Consider the following 10,996-nt stretch of genomic DNA (forward strand, 5'->3'; position numbering starts at 1 on the left):
CAGGCTCAAAGCGTATACTGTGCCCACTTGCCCAGTGCCACCACTCATATCTTGTTTAATAGTAGTGTAAGTGTACATTTAAAAACAAAAAAAAACTTTTTGGACTGTGAAACATCAGTCTGGTTTTTTGTGTCAGGCTCACAGCTTATACTGGGCCCACTTGCCCAGTGCCACCACTCATATCTTGTTTAATAGTAGTGTAAGTGTACATTTAAAAAAAACATAATTTATGCTTACCTGATAAATTCCTTTCTTCTGTAGTGTGATCAGTCCACGGGTCATCATTACTTGTGGGATATTAACTGCTCCCCTACAGGAAGTGCAAGAGGATTCACCCAGCAGAGTTGCTATATAGCTCCTCCCCTCTACGTCACCTCCAGTCATTCGACCAAGGACCAACGAGAAAGGAGAAGCCAAGGGTGTAGTGGTGACTGGAGTATAATTTAAAAAATATTTACCTGCCTTAAAAAAACAGGGCGGGCCGTGGACTGATCACACTACAGAAGAAAGGAATTTATCAGGTAAGCATAAATTATGTTTTCTTCTGTTAAGTGTGATCAGTCCACGGGTCATCATTACTTGTGGGATACCAATACCAAAGCAAAAGTACACGGATGACGGGAGGGATAGGCAGGCTCTTTATACAGAAGGAACCACTGCCTGAAGAACCTTTCTCCCAAAAATAGCCTCCGAGGAAGCAAAAGTGTCAAATTTGTAAAATTTGGAAAAAGTATGAAGCGAAGACCAAGTTGCAGCCTTGCAAATCTGTTCAACAGAGGCCTCATTCTTAAAGGCCCAAGTGGAAGCCACAGCTCTAGTGGAATGAGCTGTAATTCTTTCAGGAGGCTGCTGTCCAGCAGTCTCATAAGCTAAACGAATTATGCTACGAAGCCAAAAAGAGAGAGAGGTAGCAGAAGCTTTTTGACCTCTCCTCTGACCAGAGTAAACGACAAACAGGGAAGACGTTTGTCGAAAATCTTTAGTTGCCTGTAAATAAAATTTAAGGGCACGAACTACATCCAGATTGTGCAAAAGACGTTCCTTCCTCGAAGAAGGATTTGGGCACAAGGATGGAACAACAATCTCCTGATTGATATTCCTGTTAGTGACTACCTTAGGTAAGAACCCAGGTTTAGTACGCAGAACTACCTTATCCGAGTGAAAAATCAAATAAGGAGAATCACAATGTAAGGCTGATAACTCAGAGACTCTTCGAGCCGAGGAAATAGCCATTAAAAATAGAACTTTCCAAGATAACAACTTTATATCAATGGAATGAAGGGGTTCAAACGGAACACCCTGTAAAACGTTAAGAACAAGGTTTAAACTCCATGGTGGAGCCACAGCTTTAAACACAGGTTTAATCCTGGCCAAAGCCTGACAAAAAGCCTGAACGTCTGGAACTTCTGACAGACGCTTGTGTAACAGAATGGACAGAGCTGAGATCTGTCCCTTTAAGGAACTAGCGGATAACCCCTTTTCTAAACCTTCTTGTAGAAAAGACAATATCCTAGGAATCCTAACCTTACTCCAAGAGTAACCTTTGGATTCGCACCAATATAGGTATTTACGCCATATTTTATGGTAAATCTTTCTGGTAACAGGCTTCCTAGCCTGTATTAAGGTATCAATAACTGACTCAGAAAAACCACGCTTTGATAAGATCAAGCGTTCAATTTCCAAGCAGTCCGCTTCAGAGAAGTTAGATTTTGATGTTTGAAAGGACCCTGAATCAGAAGGTCCTGTTTCAGAGGTAACGACCAAGGTGGACAGAATGACATGTCCACCAGATCTGCATACCAAGTCCTGCGTGGCCATGCAGGCGCTATTAGAATCACTGATGCTTTCTCCTGTTTGATTCTGGCAATCAATCGAGGAAGCATCGGGAAAGGTGGAAACACATAAGCCATCCTGAAGGTCCATGGTGCTGTCAAGGCATCTATCAGGACCGCTCCCGGATCCCTGGATCTGGACCCGTAGCGCGGAAGCTTGGCGTTCTGTCGAGACGCCATGAGATCTATCTCTGGTTTGCCCCAACGTCGAAGTATTTGGGCAAAGACCTCTGGATGAAGTTCCCACTCTCCCGGATGAAAAGTCTGACGACTTAATAAATCCGCCTCCCAGTTCTCCACTCCCGGGATGTGGATTGCAGACAGGTGGCAAGAGTGAGACTCTGCCCAGCGAATTATCTTCGATACTTCCATCATTGCTAGGGAGCTTCTTGTCCCTCCCTGATGGTTGATATAAGCTACAGTCGTGATGTTGTCCGACTGGAACCTGATGAACCCCCGAGTTGTTAACTGGGGCCAAGCCAGAAGAGCATTGAGGACTGCTCTCAATTCCAGAATGTTTATTGGAAGAAAACTCTCCTCCTGATTCCATAGTCCCTGAGCCTTCAGAGAATTCCAGACAGCGCCCCAACCTAGTAGGCTGGCGTCTGTTGTTACAATTGACCAGTCTGGCCTGCTGAATGGCATTCCCCTGGACAGATGTGGCCGATAAAGCCACCATAGAAGAGAATTTCTGGTCTCTTGATTCAGATTTAGAGTGTTGAATGGAATGAAGGACACGGCATGCATTTTGAAGTTTTGTTAACCTGTCCTCTGTCAGGTAAATTTTCATTTCTACAGAATCTATCAGAGTCCCCAGGAAGGGAACTCTTGTGAGTGGAAAGAGAGAACTTTTCTCTTCGTTCACTTTCCATCCATGCGACCTTAGAAATGCCAGTACTATCTCTGTATGAGATTTGGCAGTTTGAAAGCTTGAAGCTTGTATCAGTATGTCGTCTAAGTACGGAGCTACTGAAATTCCTCGCGGTCTTAGTACCGCCAGAAGAGTGCCCAGAACCTTTGTGAAGATTCTTGGAGCCGTAGCCAGTCCGAATGGAAGAGCTACAAACTGGTAATGCCTGTCTAAAAAGGCAAACCTTAGATACCGGTAATGACTTCTGTGAATCGGTATGTGAAGGTAAGCATCCTTTAAATCCACTGTGGTCATGTACTGACCCTCTTGGATCATGGGCAAAATTGTTCGAATAGTTTCCATCTTAAACGATGGAACTCTTAGGAATTTGTTTAGGATCTTTAAATCCAAGATTGGCCTGAAGGTTCCCTCTTTTTTGGGAACTACAAACAGATTTGAGTAAAACCCTTGTCCTTGTTCCAACCGCGGAACTGGATGGATCACTCCCATTAATAAAAGATCTTGTACGCAGCGTAGAAACGCTTCCTTCTTTGTTAGGTTTGTTGACAACCTTGACAGATGAAATCTCCCTCTTGGGGGAGAGGATTTGAAGTCCAGAAGGTATCCCTGAGATATGATCTCTAACGCCCAGGGATCCTGAACATCTCTTGCCCAAGCCTGGGCGAAGAGGGAAAGACTGCCCCCCACTAGATCCGGTCCCGGATCGGGGGCCCTCAATTCATGCTGTCTTAGGGGCAGCAGCAGGTTTTCTGGCCTGTTTGCCCCTGTTCCAGGACTGGTTAGGTTTCCAGCCTTGTCTGTAGTGAGCAACAGCTCCTTCCTGTTTTGGTGCAGAGGAAGTTGATGCTGCTCCTGCTTTGAAATTACGAAAGGAACGAAAATTGGACTGTCTAGCCTTGGCTTTGGCCTTGTCCTGAGGCAGGACATGACCTTTACCTCCTGTAATGTCAGCAATAATCTCTTTCAAGCCGGGCCCGAATAAGGTCTGCCCTTTGAAAGGAATATTAAGCAATTTAAATTTAGACGTAACATCAGCTGACCAGGATTTCAGCCACAGAGCTCTGCGTGTCTGAATGGCGAATCCTGAATTTTTAGCCGCAAGTTTAGTTAAATGTACTACGGCATCTGAAATAAATGAATTAGCTAACTTAAGGAATTTAAGTTTGTGTGTGATGTCATCTAGTGTGGATGATTGAAGTGTCTCTTCCAGAGACTCAAACCAAAATGCTGCTGCAGCCGTGACAGGCGCAATACATGCAAGAGGTTGCAATATAAATCCTTGTTGAACAAACATTTTCTTAAGGTAACCCTCTAATTTTTTATCCATTGGATCTGAAAAAGCACAGCTATCCTCCACTGGGATAGTGGTACGCTTAGCTAAAGTAGAAACTGCTCCCTCCACCTTAGGGACCATTTGCCATAAATCCCGTGTGGCGGCGTCTATTGGAAACATTTTTCTAAATATAGGAGGGGGTGAGAAAGGCACACCGGGTCTATCCCACTCCTTAGTAACAATGTCAGTAAGTCTCTTAGGTATAGGAAAAACGTCAGTACTCGTCGGTACCGCAAAATATTTATCCAACCTACACATTTTTTCTGGGATTGCAACTGTGTTACAATCATTCAGAGCCGCTAATACCTCCCCTAGTAACACACGGAGGTTCTCAAGCTTAAATTTAAAATTTGAAATGTCTGAGTCCAGTTTATTTGGATCAGAACCGTCACCCACAGAATGAAGCTCTCCGTCTTCACGTTCTGCAAACTGTGACGCAGTATCAGACATGGCCCTTGCATTATCAGCGCACTCTGTTCTCACCCCAGAGTGATCACGTTTACCTCTTAGTTCTGGTAGTTTAGCCAAAACTTCAGTCATAACAGTAGCCATATCTTGTAATGTGATTTGTAATGGCCGCCCAGATGTACTCGGCGCTACAATATCACGCACCTCCTGAGCGGGAGATGCAGGTACTGACACGTGAGGCGAGTTAGCCGGCATAACTCTCCCCTCGTTGTTTGGTGAAATATGTTCAATTTGTACAGATTGACTGTTTTTTAAAGTAGCATCAATACATTTAGTACATAAATTTCTATTGGGCTCCACTTTGGCATTAACACATATAGCACAGAGATATTCCTCTGAATCAGACATGTTTAACACACTAGCAAATAAACAGCAACTTGGAAATACTTTACAAAGTAATTTACAAATAATATGAAAACGAACTGTGCCTTTAAGAAGCACAGAAAAATATTATAACAGTTAAAATAATTAAGTTATAGCATCAATCTTTGTCAGAATATACAGTTTTAGCAAAGGATTGTTCCCCTCAGCAAATGATAACTAACCCAGGCAGCAGAAAAAAATACACAAATAAACGTTTTTTTATCACAGTCAATACAATTAGCACAGCTGTGCTGTAATGATTACTTCCCTCAAAAAAGGCTTTGGAGATCCCTGAACTCTGTAGAGATGAACCGGATCATGCAGGAAGAAAATGAATCTCTGACTGAGTTTTTTCTGATGCATAGTGAAAGCACCAAAATGGCCCCTCCCCCACACACATAACAGTGAGAGGGATCAGTGAACTGCTCTAATTTAAATCAAAACTATTGCCAAGTGGAAAAATAGTGCCCAAAACATTTTTTCACCCAGTACCTCAGAGAAAAAAACGTTTTTACATGCCAGCAAAAAAACGTTTTACCTCAATAATTAATTGTCATTTAAAACCTATTGCAAGTCCCTGCAAATTAGGTTAAGTCTATGTATACAGTCTAAAAACCAGAGAAGTATAAAATATACATACATGACAGCCTGATATCAGCTACATCTACTGCATTCAAGGCTGGGTTTACATTATAACGGTATGGCAGGATTTTCTCATCAATTCCATGTCAGAAAATAATAAACTGCTACATACCTCTTTGCAGATTAATCTGCCTGCTGTCCCCTGATCTGAAGTTTGCCTCTCCTCAGATGGCCGAGAAACAGCAATATGATCTTAACTACTCCGGCTAAAATCATAGAAAAAAACTCAGGTAGATTCTTCTTCAAATTCTACCAGAGAAGGAATAACACACTCCGGTGCTATTATAAAACAACAAACTTTTGATTGAAGATATAAAAACTAAATATATCACCATAGTCCTCTCACACATCCTATCTAGTCGTTGGGTGCAAGAGAATGACTGGAGGTGACGTAGAGGGGAGGAGCTATATAGCAACTCTGCTGGGTGAATCCTCTTGCACTTCCTGTAGGGGAGCAGTTAATATCCCACAAGTAATGATGACCCGTGGACTGATCACACTTAACAGAAGAAATAAAAACTTTTTGGACTGTGAAACATAAGTCTGCTTTTTTTGTGTCAGGCTCACAGCGTATACTGTGCCCACTTGCCCAGTGCCACCACTCATATCTTGTTTAATAGTAGTGCAAGTGTACATTTAAAAAAATAAAAACTTTTTAGACTGTGAAACATCAGTGTGCTTTTTTGTGTCAGGCTCACAGCGTATACTGTGCCCACTTGCCCAGTGCCACCACTCATATCTTGTTTAATAGTAGTGTAAGTGTACATTTAAAAAGAAAAAAAACTTTTTGGACTGTGAAACATCAGTTTGCTTTTTTGTGTCAGGCTCACAGCTTATACTGGGCCCACTTGCCCAGTGCCACCACTCATATCTTGTTTAATAGTAGTGTAAGTGTACATTTAAAAAAATAAAAACTTTTTGGACTGTGAAACATCAGTCTGCTTTTTTGTGTCAGGCTCACAGCGTATACTGTGCCCACTTACCCAGTGTCACCACTCATATCTTGTTTAATAGTAGTGTAAGTGTACATTTAAAAACAAAAAAACTTTTTGGACTGTGAAACATCAGTCTGCTTATTTGTATCAGGCTCACAGCTTATACTGGGCCCACTTGCCCAGTGCCACCACTCATATCTTGTTTAATAGTAGTGTAAGTGTACATTTAAAAAAATAAAAACTTTTTGGACTGTGAAACATCAGTCTGCTTTTTTGTGTCAGGCTCACAGCGTATACTGTGCCCACTTGCCCAGTGCCACCACTCATATCTTGTTTAATAGTAGTTTAAGTGTACATTTAAAAACAAAAAAGAATTTTTGGACTGTGAAACATCAGTCTGCTTTTTTGTGTCAGGCTCACAGCTTATACTGGGCCCACTTGCCCAGTGCCACCACTCATATCTTGTTTAATAGTAGTGTAAGTGTACATTTAAAAAAAAAATGACAGGCAGAGGCAGGCCACCCCGCAGGTGCTGTCGTGGTCGTGGTGCTGTGATTCCCTTTGGCCCTAGAATAATGCCCAGTGTTCAGAGGCCACGTACCATGAACTCGAAAAGTTCTGAGTACATAGTTGACTTTTTAACACAGGACACCCAATCTTCTATGGCTTCCGCTCCAAACCTTGACGCACCATCCTCCTCCAGCTTATCTTCGGGCACCTCTTAAGATACCACTTGCCCGTCTGCCACCACCACCAACACTAGCACCAAAGCCGCTTCACTTGATCTGTCAGAGGATGCGCAACCATCATTAACAGAGGATGTAGATAACAGTGATATGTCTCAGTCAGGCAGCATTACAGACATGGACGTACGGTGTGATGATGATGATGTTGTACCCGCTGCTGCTTCCTTTGTTGATTTGTCAGATACAAGTGAGGCGGTTGATGATGACGATGGGTCCGTGGATGTCACATGGGTGAGAAGAAGAACAGGGGGAAGGTTCAGATGGGGAGACAGAGATGAGGAGGAGGAGACGAGTTGGAAGCAGGGGGAGGTCGTTGCAAGGAGCTAGTGGCACAGTCAGACAGCATGCATCGGCACCCGAGGTCAGCCAGACAGCACGCCAATCAACGCACGCTGTTGCCACCACCAGAATGCCGTCATCGCAGAGCTCAGCAGTGTGACAACAGCGATGCCATTTGCAACCTGTGCCAAAAGAAACTGAGTCGTGGGAAGTCCAACACCCACCTAAGTACAACTGCTTTGCGAAGGCACATGATCGCACATCACAAACGCCTATGGGATCAACACATGAGTAGAAGCAGCACACAGCTGGTCCAGCATCTTCAGCCACGTCAACCACTGCTGTCCTCCTTACCCCCTCTCAACCATCCGCCACTCCGTCTCTCTTCCGGAGCAGTTCCTGCTCATCTGCCCACAGTCAGGTGTCTGTCAAGGACATGTTTGAGCATAAGAAGCCAATGTCACAAAGTCACACCCTTGCCCGGCATCTGACAGCTGGCTTGTCTGAACTCTTAGCCCACCAGCTTTTACCATACAAGCTGGTGGAGTCTGAGGCGTTCAAAATATTTGTAGCTATTGGGATACCGCAGTGGAAGGTACGCGGCCGAAATTTCTTTGCACAAAAGGCAATCCCCAACCTGTACTCGATTGTGCGAAAGGAAGTAATGGCATGTCTGGCACACAGTGTTGGGGCAAGGGTCCATCTGACCACTGATAGCTGGTCTGCAAAGCATGGTCAGGGCAGGTATATCACCTACACTGCGCATTGGGTAAACCTGCTGACGGCTGCCAAGCATGGAATGCGTGGCTCTGCAGAGGAGTTGGTGACACCGCCACGACTTCCAGGCAGGCCTGCTGCCACCTCCTCTACTCCTCCTACTCCATCCTCTTCCATAACCTCCTTGGCTGAGTCCTCTTCTGCTGCTGCGTCTTGCTCCACATCAACGGCACCCCTCCCAGCTCCCCATGTACTATTCCACATCCCGGATACGGCAGTGTCATGCCGTCTTGGGGTTGACATGCCTGAAAGCAGAGAGTCACACCGGACCAGCACTCCTGTCCGCCCTGAAAGCACAGGTGGATCAGTGGCTGACTCCGCACCAACTGGAGATCGGCAAAGTGGTTTCTGACAATGGAAGTAATTTGGTGGCGGCATTGAAATTGGGCAAGTTGACACATGTGCCGTGCATGGCACATGTGTGTAATCTTATCGTACAATGCTTTGTGCATAAGTACCCAGGCTTACAGGACGTCCTGAAGCAGGCCAGGAAGGTGTGTGGCCATTTGAGGCATTCCTACATGGCCATGGCGCACTTTTCCGATATCCAGCGGCGAAACAACATGCCAGTGAGGTGCTTGATTTGCGACAGCCCGACACGTTGGAATTCAACACTCCTAATGTTCGACCACCTGCTTCAACAAGAAAAAGCCGTTAACGAGTATTTGAATGACCGGGGTGCTAGGACAGCCTCTGGGGAGCTGGGAATTTTTTTGCCACGTTACTGGACGCTCATGCGCAATGCCTGTAGGCTCATGCGTCCTATTGAGGAGGTGACAAACCTAGTATGTCACACCGAAGGCACCATCAGCGACATCATACCATTAGTTTTCGTCCTGGAGCGTGCCCTGCGAAGAGTGCTGGATCAGGCCGTAGATGAGCGTGAAGAGGAAGAGGAAGAGTTGTGGTCACCAACAGAAACAGCCTTATCAGCATCACTTGCTGGACCAGCGGCAACGCTGGAAGAGGATTGTGAGGAAGAGGAGTCAGAGGAGGAATGTGGCTTTTAGGAGGAGGAGGAAGACCAACCACAACAGGCATCCCAGGGTGCTCGTTGTCACCTATCTGGTACCCGTGGTGTTGTACGTGGCTGGGGGGAAGAAGATACCTTCAGTGAGATCACTGAGGACGAGGAACGGGACATGAGTAGCTCGGCATCCAACCTTGTGCAAATGGGGTCTTTCATGCTGTTGTGCCTGTTGAGCAACCCTCGTATAAAAAAGCTGAAGGAGAACGACCTGTACTGGGTGTCCATTCTACTAGACCCCCGGTATAAGCATAAAGTGCCTGAAATGTTACCGAATTACCGCAAGTCGGAAAGGATGCCGCAGTTCCAAAATAAATTAAAAAGTATGCTTTACACAGCGTATAAGGGTGATGTCACAGCATAATGGGAATCTAACAGGGGAAGAGGTGAAAGTAATCCTCCAACTCCAATGACCACACCGGCAAGGACAGGACGCTTTACAGACGTGTTGTTGATGGAGGACATGCAGAGCTTTTTAAGTCCTATGCATCGCCACAACCCTTCGGGGTCCACCCTCAGAGAACGACACGACCGACAGGTAGCAGACTAGCTTGCCTTAACTGCAGATCTCGACACTCTGAGGAGCGATGAACCCCTTGACTACTGGGTGTGCAGGCTTGACCAGTGGCCTGAGCTATCCCAATTTGCGATAGAACTTCTGGCTTGCCCCGCTTCAAGTGTCTTGTCAGAAAGGACCTTCATTGCAGCAGAAGGTATTGTCACTGAGAAGAAAAGTCGCCTAGGTCAAAAAAGTCTAGATTACCTCACCTTTATTAAGATGAATGAGGGATGGATCCCAAAGGGACTGACATTGGGCGATACATTTGAGTAAAAAAGGCCTGATGAGATGAGCTGCCTTGGGCTAAAAATGGTCCACACGCTGCTGTATTTTATCTACGAATGCCGGATGACTTGCGTGACTTATCCGCCACCTTATCTGGCCGTTGCTACAGCAGCGGCTGCAACAATACCTAATTTTTCAGGCATGTGTACATGCCAAATTTTTTTGGCCTCTGGTGCTGCACTGTGGCTTCAAAAACCAAACCAAAAAAAAGGATTATCTATCTATCTATCTATCTATCTATCTATCAAATCTATCTATTTATCTATCTAATCTATGTATCTATCTATCTATCTATCAAATATATCTATCTCGTGGCCAGACTGTTATCTGACAGCCACTTGTGTTTGCCACATGTGTGCCAAATGTCCGTCTGCCAAATGTCCGTCGGCTAAAAGTCCGGCCACGATTGCATGCGCAGTGCCCCAAATTTGTAGGAGGACCGACCAAGCATCTTTTCCCATCTCCCGGTTCCTAAAATCCATGCCATATACACGTCCCCTGATAGGGAATGTAACAGGGATTAAACTGATAAGAACAGTACTACTTAACACACCACTCATATCTGGTGGCACAGTAGATTGCACGCGCAGTGCCCCAAATTTGAAGTAGGAGGACTGACCAAGCATCTTTTTCCATCTCCCGGTTCCTAAAATCCATGCCATATACATTTCCCCTGATAGGGGACGTAACAGGGATTAAACTGATAAGAATAGTACTACTTAACACGCCACTCATATCTGGTGGCACAGTAGATTGTACGCGCAGTGCCCCAAATTTGAAGTAGGAGGACCGACCAAGCATCTTTTTCCATCTTCCGGTTCCTAAAATCCATGCCATATACATGTCCCCTGATAGGGGACGTAACAGGGATTAAACTGA

The sequence above is a fragment of the Bombina bombina genome, chromosome 1 (genome assembly GCF_027579735.1).
Source record: "Bombina bombina isolate aBomBom1 chromosome 1, aBomBom1.pri, whole genome shotgun sequence".
Classification (NCBI taxonomy): Eukaryota; Metazoa; Chordata; class Amphibia; order Anura; family Bombinatoridae; genus Bombina; species Bombina bombina.